Genomic DNA, 13,390 nt, shown 5'->3' with positions numbered 1-13,390 from the left:
TTTACTAAATTCTGCCAAATGCAGAGTGCATTACAAGAACTGCAGCTGGGAATCTTCTGTGTTACTGCTGTCTGTTTTCTGTCACAGTAGAAAGCTGTGGCTTTGGCAAGCCCACAGCACTCATCAGTGAAGGATGGCTTTGCTGTGTGCTACTCATCTATCCAGAACTCTGAAGCATTGCTTCTGCTTTTCTTTCAGCAGAATAAAGCACTGCAGCCATGCCTCTATAGTATTGAATTTATAGCCCTCCTGTGACATAGGCTGTATTTTAGGTAGCAAGGTGACCACTGTCAGCTATAGTTTCCAAAAGAAGTACATTTCTGCTCCTCCAATGCTCCTCTCTTCTGCTTACAGGCCACACCTCTGCGATGAAGCTCAACAGAACGGGAACTGCTGCTGAGCCATTGTCACGCTGACACCTACACTGGCTTCTCTAGAAGTGGCACATTTCCTCTCACTATTTTATCTTAGAAAGACCATCTTAAGCACTAGCCCCCATGACAGGCAAATGAGACAAACACTGAAGGGAAGAGTTACAGCCTGCCCCTCACTGCTACTGAGAGAGAACAAGGCCAGGGGAGGCAGAGACCAAACTCAAACAGACTCTAGTTCTGATTACAAGAAAATAGGAGGAAGAGGATAAAAAGCATGGAAGAAGTCAATGGAATTGCTCTCATTTGCTCTTCTTCTAGCAGTAGGTGAAAGAGCCAGACACAGATGGACACAGCCAAGCTGCTTCCAGCATGGAACACGATGTTCATTTGGGGAAATTGAAGCAGATCAGAAACTACTTTGTTTTCTGATATGAACTCTGCTATGTGTGCAGGAACAGGGTATGTGTGCATGTCAGACAGAAGAATGAGCAGAATAAGAGTAGGACACAGCTTTTCAGCTTTCCTGCTTTCCAGTGAGGGAAAACAAAGAAACAACAGGCAGATAGAGTACAAAGTATCCTCATTGATGCTGATTCCTTCTTATTACAGGATACAGGATGTTATCTCTACCAAAGGATAATTTTCCTTTTAAAGTAAAATAGTATGCAGAGGCTTTCATTCTTGCAAGGACTCCTTGCAAGAGGAGACAAGGCAAGAACAAATGCCATTCAAGCCTTTCTGATGAATTTATTTATGCAGAAATCCCTTTATTTAAACTCAAGGCAATTCCATTTATGTGATTAGTTTATACTGCATGCCAGTATCAGGACAGGAGTAACATTTGTGGATAGAGGGTGTACAGCTGGAAGGTGGTGACATTTGCTGAAACTCCTAGAATACTGTGTTTAATTATTTTAAGTGAAAGAGAAGAAAAATAATGTACAAGCAGAAAACCATGGTAAAAGAAATGGTTTCACCTAAAACTAGTCTAGTATTTTTCTAGAAACACTAATCACTTCACTGGAACAGGTTAGGCAACTCAGTGAAGTAAAATTTCAAGACGCCTATTACTAGTGGGATGAAAACTTATAATTATTATCACAGAACAGAAATTAAATCAATTTCAAAGACCATAGCAAGTCAGTGGCAGTCAGGAAGAGTCCAAAGTTCAACCAGCAGCCAAGTATTGTGCCTCCCAGGATTTTGGTCAAAGTATGAGATGCTGCTTTTCCTCAGATACATTTGAGGAAAATGTATCTACATTTTTGGTCAAAGTATGAGATACTGCTTACTCAGTGTATCTCTGCGGCAAAAATAACCAAGATGTTGTCATCTAACTTACAATAAATTAGTTTTCCAAAAACTATGAAGACTTACAAGACCTATCTGTCTTATCAATAACTTCTGAATTCAAAGTAGGAATGGTGTCAAAATGAGGTCCCCAAACAGTCTCTAGGCAGCACGTGTTAGGCCATTTTTTAAATTAATTTTCAGGTGATGGAAATCACTGATTATGTATAAAGTTCATGACGTCCTATCTGAGAGGCATGGCAGCAAGAATTTTCTATAAGATATTTTAAGGTTCACTAATGTCTAATATATTCATTTGTAATATAAGGGGAAAATAAGTAAAAAGTATTAATAAATGAGTTTGGTTGTCATAGGAACCAATTGTCTCAGGTGCTCTGTTCCAATACAGCTATTAACCTCTAGTCCATATTTATTATTCAAGGGAAATAACTGACTCAAAAAGGAAGATTGGTTGTCACAAAAAAGAGAAGCCAGTGTGCTAAAGTTGAGTCATTTGCATGCAATAAAAATGAGTTAAAGAGGATGAATCTTCTTCAGCCCTAAAATGATTTGCATTTGGGTTATTGCTCTATTTTTCTCAGTTCTCAATATTATAGGATGTCAAAAAAGAACTAGGAACAGCAGATCTGGAATGAAATAAAGTACCCTACAGCTACTGTGTTCTGACTTAGATCTTTATCATGCTCTTTAAGACTTTCATCCTACCGTTACAGCTTGTTCTAGTACATATCTGGTGGCAAAATTCATAGGAAGAACTCATATTATTGATAATCTGATTTTTTTTTTTTTGTAATGGCCACTATTATTCAAGTCTCTAATTGTGATTGTACCCCACTTAACTGGACTGAGCAGACGGAAGGGGATTGCTCAATGGATGTTAAAAAAGAATTTGCACAAAGGCAGTTTGTTGAAGAAATAATATCTGTATAAACACACACAATTTTATTTTTAAAAATCAGAATTGCAAGGATGAAAAGCATTTATTAAAAATAATTCTAGCTATTATTCGTTGAAATTTGTCATGTATTATCTCAGGAATTCTTCTCTAGAAAATGTTAGCCTTCCTTTGCTTTTCTGTTTTTCAGTACCCAATATATTCTGACACCAAATGCCTCATCTACACTTACCAGTTTTGTTAGAGATTCCCTTACCGAATCCACATCTATTCAGGTTGCCATGGGATTTATGTTTTGGATTATGGCTCTTACTCTGCTTTTTTTTTTTTTTTTTTTTTCCTTTAAAAAAAATAATAAAAAGAAACTTTAGGAACTGTTACTGAAAAATTAAAAAAAAAAAAAAACAAAAAAAAAAAACCAAACAAAAATCTCTGTGTTTTCTTTTTTTTCTCTAACCCTAAGATTAAAGGCCTTTTACTTGACAGTTCAAGTTTGATGTTTTACCAATAACAAAATCACCATAATGAATGCTTTTATTTAGATTACCAGAAGCTGGGATGAAATGATCTGGTTGTTTGAAATTGCGGATTTTGAAGTAATTAGTCAGGGGCTCAATTTTTTTTGGCTTTAATTCTTGCTCATGGAATTCTTTAGTGGATTAAAAGTAAGACTTGATTATCTCATGTTTATAAATATTGATAACTCTGAGTGTTGTGATTATTTTTAAGATGTTGTCAAACTTGTCCTGTCATAAACTCTCTAATCAGAAAATGATTACAATATATAACAAATAAAACCTAAAAATCCTTATTTTTTCAAGTCCTCTGATGCACTTGAAGTCTTGGGATGATATTAGTAAAAATGCTGGCTAAAGGAAGATGAAGAGGAATTTGGCACATAGCCTTTGTAATCACATTCCCTATTCTGTCCTGTCCTCTTTTGCTTTCCCCAGTTAATAATGTATGTATGATGGATAACCTTTAATGTGAACTTGCTCTTTCAGAGAGAGAGAACAAAAATCACATCCTTAAAACATGACCTCCTCTCCTTTTTCTCAGTTTTTATTTACCCTTTGCCTATTGCCCATTATCACTACTATTCCCTAGTGGTACCTACCATTGACATGGTAGGCAGATTCATTTATCAGCCCAAGAACTGATAACACTTTGCACAGTTTTCCCAGCAGTGCAGTCAGCCACTAATTTTTCTGCCACAGAAGGTCCCTACAGCAGCACTACTACTCCCCTGGCAATCTTTTTCAAATGATACATCACGTCTTGCAAAAATTGTGATTTATCTATAGGTGGCAGCAGACTTACACTGTAAGGTGAGAGCAAGACCTGTAAATTACTTGCAATTATTTGTGCATAATCACTTTATCTCTGTAAAGATAGCGTACAGGACAAAAGTCCTGTAGAGGCAAATACATGAGTGGATTAGGCCATAATTTTAGCAGCTGAGAAAAAAAATGGAAAAAGAATAAGATAGAAAAATACTTGAAAGGAGAAAGCATGTTCATTCAATAATAAAGTTTGCTTTGCAGATGGTAATAATTTACAGTCTCTGTACAAATCTATCATTTGGGAACTAGCCTACATATTTGAACACCATTTCTTTGTAGCAGGACTCAACAGGTTTTGAACAAAGTTCTGCTGTTGAATCTGTTTTTTTTCATTGTAACATAATTGTGCAAAGTTTTTCTTAATTTTACAAGTAGGAAACTACCTGAGAATATTTATGATGGAATCATACATTGTGTGTATACCATAGATAGGTGGACATGCTTCAAGAGACCAGATAGCCTCTGTATTAAGTTTCAGTGGTTGAAAATGATCAATGACTGCTCTATTCTCATGGTCTTATTATCTTCTGTCCTTCCTAAGAATCATAAAGGAGATTAAATTCAATTGTTCAAAAGGTAGACCATTAAACCCTTGATATGTGCTGCGTTGCATGCATCAGATATCATAGTGGAAAATGGATTTCTTATGGGAGATAATAGAGGCTAATGAAGGTAAAAACAATTATAAAAAGTAGGGCCCGGTGATTATCAGTACCATCAATATTTGTATATTAGGCCCTAAGGACTAATTCATAGCACATCTGGTTTATTAGTGAACTTACATGAGCCAAAGAGTTTTGCTATGCATTTGTCATTGTTTTTAAAAGCCTATATGAAAGAAGAAAAGTGCACTTTTTTAGGCTTCCTCCAATTCAATCAAAACTGATACTAGGTGTCTGTCAGGGTGAAAATAACCAATATACCATAAAATTATCCGAGACAGGAACAGCATAAGAATAAAATATTCACCTTTTTTTTTTTTTCCTCAGGTGATTTATTGACAGTAAATTGACACCAAAGAATTGGAAAGCTTCGGTTTTCTTGCCATGGGTGCACACATAAGGAAAAAGTCAGAAGCATAAACAGCCTAATTTTCATTTTCAAAATAGTTTACACTCATTTTACTCTGGCAAAGTAAGATTCACCATTCAAAATATCAGTCATCTTAGTACTCATTGCTCCTGACAATTTTCATCTCTTTTTTCTCCTGGTTCCTGTGGAGAAGCCCAGTTTGCTGATATGAACATACCCAGTGGTGCGCTCAGTTGATGCTCCTGGCTTGCTCTTATCTGTAATCCTGCTTGTACAAACAGGTCAGGCCTGTCCAGCATGGAGCTAGAGCAACAGGGAACTATGGGGTAAGGGCATGTGAGAATTACCACTTCTCTGATAACTGAGGCACCTCATGGGCACACAGAAGTGAAATCTGAAGGTGTTGAGAGCCTTGAAATTCACAACCAAAAGGTGACAGCTGAGGGCGATGACTCGAGGTGTAACTAACAAAATTTGCTGTTTAGTATCTAAGCCTATTTATGTTTGTGATCCTAGGTTACATAGCTGACATTAGATTTGCTAGGATTGAGTTCTTCTGTTTGATCTTAGCAAATAATTCTCTCACCACATTGAAAGTTTCTGTTTGGACATCTTGGGTATTTATGTGGAGCAGATATAAAATATTATATACCCTATAAAATATATTGTGCTTTAACCGTAGCAACAGGAGACTTTGTAGGCAATGATTCTGTCATTAAACGTGTGTGTGTAAAAGTACAAAGGTATTTTTGTTATTTTTTTGAACAAGTTTTCCTCCTGAATGTCATAACCAGAGCAGAAGTAAGATAACTTATATATTAACACAAAGAATTGAAGGTCAAAAGATGGTAGGTCAGATGAGCTAACAACATCCACAAGTCTTCATGGATTGCTGTTTCAACTCTTTACCCTCTGCTGTATATCTGTGTTGTTCTGTGTGCTAGTTCTTAACTTGCCAAAAAAAAAGAAGAAAAAAATTATTATCTAATTCCAATGCCACTTTTTTCATGGTTCAGTATGACATTCATCCAATTTAAACTAGTGTTAGGACAGATACTCTTCTCACATCCTCCACTGGAAAGAAATTTTCCTTCTGAGAAATCTAAGAAATGTCATGGTCTGCAGAGATTAAACTTAGAGCAATGCACTTAATTTCATTTTATGTCTGTTATGTAAGAAAAAATGTATTAAGCTTTATCTGAGAGCATGAGTCCATTGAAAAGTTCTGCTTTACCCCAAGAAGTATCTTGGTTTGATGGCTGAAGCCCCTGCAGAAAACCAGTGAATAAATCTTCGTCATTGAGACAGTAATGGAATTTTAGTAGTTTAATATTTAGAAAACCTCCACCTTTATGGCATAGAAATACCTGTAGTGGTTAGAGGGGAGTTCTGAATAGTCATTAACACTGGGAAATGCTGTCTGTAGTCAGTGGGATGTTGCTTCTTTAGATGAAGTTATGTGTTCACCACATAGCATATGTCTTGCAGACATAACATATGCTTGCAAGATTGTGCCCTTTCTCTTCTGATATCTTTCTCTCTCCATTTCATCCCTCTTTGGGAATATCCAGGAACTTCAGAGGAATGAAAAATTAGGGATTAAAAAAACAGATACAATAAAGATATTAGGCTCCTAGAATTTAGCTGCTGGGCTACCTCATTGGTAGGTGTTTTGAGCTCAAGGTGCTGTGCAGAAGCACAAGCTTAGTATATGTATTTTCTTTAGTATAGAAAGGTGCTCAGATCCAGCTTTCCTGCTTTCTAAGAGACCCAAAAGACTAATAGAGAGGGAAAAATCCAGTTAATTTTTTCTGCTCAGGCTGAAAAATTTGAGTTACTACTGTCACTTCTAAAGGAGTGTTTTAATTACCATGCTAGGTTTTCAGTTGTCTTCTGCACAAGCCATGCACAAAGCCCTGGGACTGCTGGGAGTAAGCTTCTACTTAAAGCCAGCAGACAGAGATGACATCTTCTGCATCCCTGCTGAAATGCTGACAATTCCTCCAGAATTTCCTTGCCTCTTTTCGGCTGGATGTCAGCTCAGAAAGTTCATTTAAAGCATCAATTCAAACGAACAATCTACCACAGCTTATTTTAATTGAAGACACATGAAAATTTGCTTGCAACAAACTCTGTGGGGAGATAACATTTGAAAGACAGGAAATGCAAGAAGTTAATGGCTGACTGTAATGTCATAAAGTTGCACAGCTGTTTACTAGGTGAATGTCTAGTTTAAGCTTTAATCTTCCTCTCCTAACACAGAGAGGACCTCAGGCGGATTCATAGGCAGATTCAGCTTTCTTGCACTGCTGTGCTCAAATTAGACTGACAAATATCACCTGCCACCCTCAAGGCAATCAGCTTCTCCTTGCAAAATCTGATAGTTCTAGCTGATTGATCTAAACTCTCATACTAGAACTAGATGACAGTGTCTAAAAAGAAAAAGGTGAAAAAAATCCCCTCAGCAGAGGGAAGGAAACCTAACATGGGAATAGAGAGGATAAAATCAAAGACAATGCACACTAGTGTAACTATCTGTAAATGGAGGTTTATCAGGTGAATGTTTTGGCAAATAATTATTTGAAATTAGTTATTTATTAGTTATTTATTAGTTATCACATATTATAAAAAACATTTCTTTTAGGGATTTTAGCAATTTTAAAATAATAAAATAAAGAGTACTTTACAGGCAGAAATTATTTAGCACATTAAATGACAAAATGTTCCTCAGCCGTCTCTGCCTGTGTGAAATACACAGAATATGTTTCTTGCATGGCTTTGTTACTTCAGAATAGTTAGTAACATGTAAGGCAAAATCTTAAAAAAGACACCGTTTTTCTTGTTGATACTTTTCATCTTCATAAAAATCCTTTAGTAATATTTTCATATTTCATTAATAAAGTTGATTTTTGGTAACTCTTCATCTCCAAAGAAAAACAGAAGAAAGTGTTTCCAGAGACAGAGATAAGGACATTTTTTGTACTTAGAGGGAGATTAAAAAGAAAGGCTAAGTCCTCATTTCTTCTGTCAGGCTTCAAACTCCATACCATTTGGAAGAGAAAAAAACCCAAAAGCTATAGTACAATAATCTGTAGTCTTGGGAGAAGAACTAGAAAAGTTGATTTCTTTATTAAAATGATATTTCTTTCTTTAAATATTCTGCTGTTACTAGAGTGAAGAGTAAAGGATATAAAACATCAGGAAAAAATAGGATGAAATAAGGTAAACATATGAAATCAGACTTTAATTTTTAATGTTACCTCAGATAATCAGTTCCTTCTTTTCTGGATGGAAAGAGATTCCATTGAAACAGAAAAGCTGCATTTCATATGCAGATCATGCAGCTCAGCTATTATAGGGGTTTCTGAGATTTCAGACCCCACTCTAATCATCACGGCCTCGCTTGTCTAGTGAGGCTGTCCCACCAGCTGTCAGCATACTGGTTTATCTCTACAATTTAACAGAGTGCTCTTTCTGTCTGCTGCAGAACGCTGATGAAAAAAAGTTGTAAAGACAGGGAGCTGTGGAATCATAAGTACTCACTTTTCTTAAAGAGTGTATGTTGGAGTAATTGCAATAGGTCTGATAAAAAGAGCATAAAAGTGAGAAAAGGAACACTGATTAGCAAAGCCTGTCCTATGGTCAACTCTGAGCTTCTGTAACATCATAGAACTTCATAAGCATGGGTGTTTTTTATCAGAAGCAATGCAGAAATTTGGGGTCCAGGCTGTAAAGAAGTGGTGAAAAATCCCAGAGAAATTTGTGCAGCTAAGCCTTCCCTGAGACCTTCTGCATTAGGCTGATAATAGCAAAAAAATGTATCTCTTATAGTCCATGGAGCCTCCTAAAATCAGAAATATTTCTGAAACCTTTATGAAATATAACCTCATTTTTAAGATTCTATCTAGATTTCATCTAACAAGAACATCTTGGCTTATTTATTAAATCACGTTTTTTTGGTATTAAACGGTCACTATTAAAGTTCATTAGCTTTGATAATGTGCATGCCAGAAAGCTTTTCTGAATTTTTAGGAAGCATGTTAAAGTAAAAAATACTCTAGATAAGAAACTCATAGAAGCAAACTTGCAATATATTCTGAACCAGCCAAAATTACTCGATAGAAGTTTAAATCTTATTGGGCATTTATTCCAGTTGTTATTGTAATCTTAAACAATTTTTGAAATGCTCTAAATATTTTCATACTTGAAGTGAGACACACATTCTACTGGAATTTGAGCCAGGTCCATTGCCTTTCCCCTCTGTCTTAATTTCATCATGTCAAAGACTGTAATAATTGCCAGAGTAACTGTGAAAGACAGATATCCTACAAAGGATTTTCATCTCTTAGGATTTGAACTATATCCTCAAACTACTGTTCTCTGTCTTCTGATGTATCTCCTTATAAAACCTTTCCTAGCTTTCAAGTTTGTTGTCTCTCTAAAAAGCCACTTCTAGTTCATCTATATTACACAGGATCCATGATCTTTCTATGTCCTGAGCCACAGTCTTGTGAAAAAAATATCTCTTAATTTTATTTCACTAAGAAAATAGAATTTTTTTCTTAGATATGCCTGTAGTGATCTGTTTTGGAAAACTAATTTTAAATCAGTGGATAAAAATCTTCTGCTTAACTGATACCCTAAATTGTGTATTTCCCTTATACCAAAAATCCAGAATGTTGCTTAAACAAATTGTATTCCTCTTTAAAATAAAGACTGAGAAAGTGAAACTCCTGTAAAATGACCAGAATGTTTTTTTTAGAGACTTGTTTGAAGATGTAGTATTTCATTTTTCTTTTGGAAACTTTTTTGAGAGCTCTCTAAAATGAGTCATAGATAACTGGAAATTGGACTAGCTTTAAATTGCATGCCTGATAGAGGAACACAGAAAGACTCAAACAATAATGGCTTTCACCCTCTTCCTTTTTATTAAAAAACAAAATAAAAACGTAAAAACTGGAAGGATAGTCTATATAGCCTGTATCAGACAAAATAAACAAAGGGACAAACAAACTATCCCAAAACCACCACAAAAATATGATCCAGTTTATTTACCCTGATAAATAATTATATATTATAATGATAATCCTTGACTAAAGTAGATGACTAGAGAAGAGTACAAACCCAGCACTCAGAGATGATCCATCCATTTAATATTTTCCAGACTCCCGGTATTTTCAGTTCTGGGGCTCTGTGGGCTCTAGCATGACTATTGTGCTCAAAACCCTTTAACACAGGGCTTGTTTGCCATGGGTTGACAAAATAGACATCTAGCTACCAAAACATTTTTTTTGGGGGAAAGGAGCTAGATAGCTAAATGACCTTTACATGAAGAATCATTTCTATTGGAAATTGCCTTCCCTCAGCTTCATCTGATGCTCCATAACTCCAAATTTGCAGGAGTACAACAGTTGATCACCATTTGTTGTGTCATTCATGATTTTGAAGACCTATCCGATTTACCTTTCAGTTATTTAATTTTAGAAACTGAATCCTTACTTTTTTCTAAAGAACATTTGACTGTCACTACTATTCTGCTTTAACTTTCTTCAATTCTACTCTCTATGAGATGGAGAGTAGCAACGGAAAGTATTCAAAATGCTATAAATTGATGCATTTATCAAGTAAAGGCACAAGCAAGCACTGTTCAAGGAAAAAATATGCCAGAAGTTATTAGAAACAGCTTGTATTATTTTAGCACCTAATCTTTATGCCTTTCTCACATGTGGGTGTACCTTTTTGGTGTCCTGGGAGCCAAAACATTTGGATTAATTTCTCTGTCAGTCAAATTGCTAAACTAAGCCTTTGAACAATTTTTTAAAAATTATTTTTTTATTAAGAAGACTGAAATTGTTTTCTCTGCCTCAGAAGTCATACAAAATTGCTTCCTTTGCCTGCCATCTGTGAAGGTGTGATTTCTGGAGTAGTCACACATGTAATGAGCTGTACCTCCCTCCCACTGGCCATTTCCTCATGCTGCTTCTACCTGCAAAGGCTCAGATGGCCTGCTGAGAGGTTACTTAGGTGTGCTCAGCTACACAAATGATATGTAAACAGAGCATTTCAAACTGCAGTGATTTCAGTAGTAATGGCCAAGAAAATGTGTTTGAGTTTAAACTGTGTCAAAAAGAGAGTGCCCTTTTCAATAGTATCAATTGGTGGTGTGTGTGCCTCCTATCTAAAGATTCACTGGATATTTTCTTTCTCACTGAATATATTCCTGAAAGATGAACTGAATAAAGATAAGCATGCCTGCTCTTTCTTCTGCTGTTTCTCTATATGGGAAAACATTTGCCTAGTGTCTTACCATTGGCATCATTGCTGCTGCTGCTGGTTTTGACATATATCCTCTTGTAGGCTTGATAAATAGAAATGTCTGAAAATGGTGTCATATGGCCTAAAAGTGGAGTAACATCAAGCTGTAAACAATAGCATCAAGCACTATTAAGTCTGTAGAGTAAATGCACTCAACATGACAAAATGAGCCAGCTGATGATATTTCACAGATTTATGCTAGCTGAAGTGAACTGATCCTCCTCCAAATTCATTCAATCACAGTTCTCTTCAGAGCTCTTTATAACTTTGCTAAGTTCTAGACAAATATAGATGAAAGTCTGATTTATGTCTTCAAGTAGATAGTGTCTTTAAAATGAAACTGAAATATAGTAACATATATTTTCAAAACAAAACTTATAATGAGCTTTGAAAGCAAACTTCCCTCTACCATACATAATTTTATGGTGATTGTGGGACTATTCTTAATGTGTCAAAAACAATGAGAAAATATATGATAGGAGCTTTTAATTATAAAACACTCATCAGCAGGATGGAGATATTTACATATAGTGATGGTATAGGAATGCTTTATAATCTTTACAACATATAGTCTTATAATTTCTTGTTATATTAAATTAGAAACAAGACATATTTTTAGTAATTGTCATCATATTATTTGATTACAAAAAAACCATGTTTTAGATGAAAGACAAATACAGTAATCTTTAGAGAAAAATCTACATGAAGGAAGAAGTGATTGTAAATTTTTCTTTTAAAGAGAATTGGGTCATTATGATCATTTTATGGAGAAACTAGGCCATAACTCGCTAAACCAAGGAACTGTGCCTTACTTATTAGTGTGATTTGATTTTCTAAAAACTTCCTGAAGTGTAAATGTTCATGAATGTGCAGAAGTATAAATTGAACCATTTTTGCTGCAATGACTATAAATATGGACTGGCTATTAAGATAACTGGGGCAGAGAATTTAATCTAAAATCACTTATTAATATAACTTGATCTCAGAATGAAGTATTTGTTTGAATTCATCATTCAGATGAAAGTTTCTTGCCACTGCATAGGATTACAATCACATTGCTCCTTCTTATTCAGTGTAAATGTGTAGGACCTCCTAATATTATGATAATGCTCAATAAAATGAGAAAGAAAAAACAGTGGGCTATTAAATACATTTTAGTTTATCTGCCACTTAACCAGACTGGGGAAACATACAAAAACAGAAGATATTTTAAAAAATCTTTAAAAAATACTGTAGTGGTGTGTTAGTGTATATATTAATAAAATGTTTACACATATTAATAATTTTCATTGAAGGAAATAGATCATCCTGACAACTAGTAATGATAAAAGTTCAACTCGTCCTGAAAACAACATTGGATTGCATGAAGAATTTGCATTCACTTTGTTTAATGCTGCAGTATTTTCCAGACTTTTTTAAAGCATTGTCACCTTAAATACAGTTTGAAATGATCCTTACTTCATTAAAGAATATCAAAGCATTAAAGACTGGTGGAAGTCTGAGACCAGCCTTTTCCCAGTAGAGTGCTGTGAGACTTCAAATTTTGGCACAGTAAATCTAGGCATTTACAGCTCTCATTCTATTTTCTTGGCACTCTTTTTAATAATGTGACCTCTGAACATACCATTAATGATGGATTAATGACTCTGCCAAATCTGCTTACAAATGAAAGATGGGTGGGTGGAGCTACTAGAATTTGATTTTTCTTTTTGTACCTTTTGAGGAAAAACTTAGGTTTTCATTAAAAACATTGACATGAAGGCTGATTTTTTTTATATTTTTTATTTTAAAAAGTCAATATGCTTTTACAATTTCTCTAGAGAGAAAGACAAAAACTAGTTTAAAAAATAGATTTCATCATTAAATATCACCATTCTTCTGTTAATCTATCTATTTCCATGGGACAAGATCTGAGTATCTTTTTGCTGTCTCATCTACAAAACTTAACATTGCTTCTATCAGCTGCTGATAAGTGCTGTCATAATATTTTTCCTCACGCACAGAGTAGTCTTTCCATCCTTATGGATGGCAGGATTTAATTTAATTTATATTAATTTAATTTAATTTCTACTGTGGTGCCTTCTGCTTTGTTTTGGGGTTTATAGGTAAATCCCAACTCA

Source organism: Poecile atricapillus, chromosome 1, assembly GCF_030490865.1.
Source record: "Poecile atricapillus isolate bPoeAtr1 chromosome 1, bPoeAtr1.hap1, whole genome shotgun sequence".
In the NCBI taxonomy this organism is placed as follows: domain Eukaryota; kingdom Metazoa; phylum Chordata; class Aves; order Passeriformes; family Paridae; genus Poecile; species Poecile atricapillus.
Note: the sequence above shows the minus strand (reverse complement) of the source record.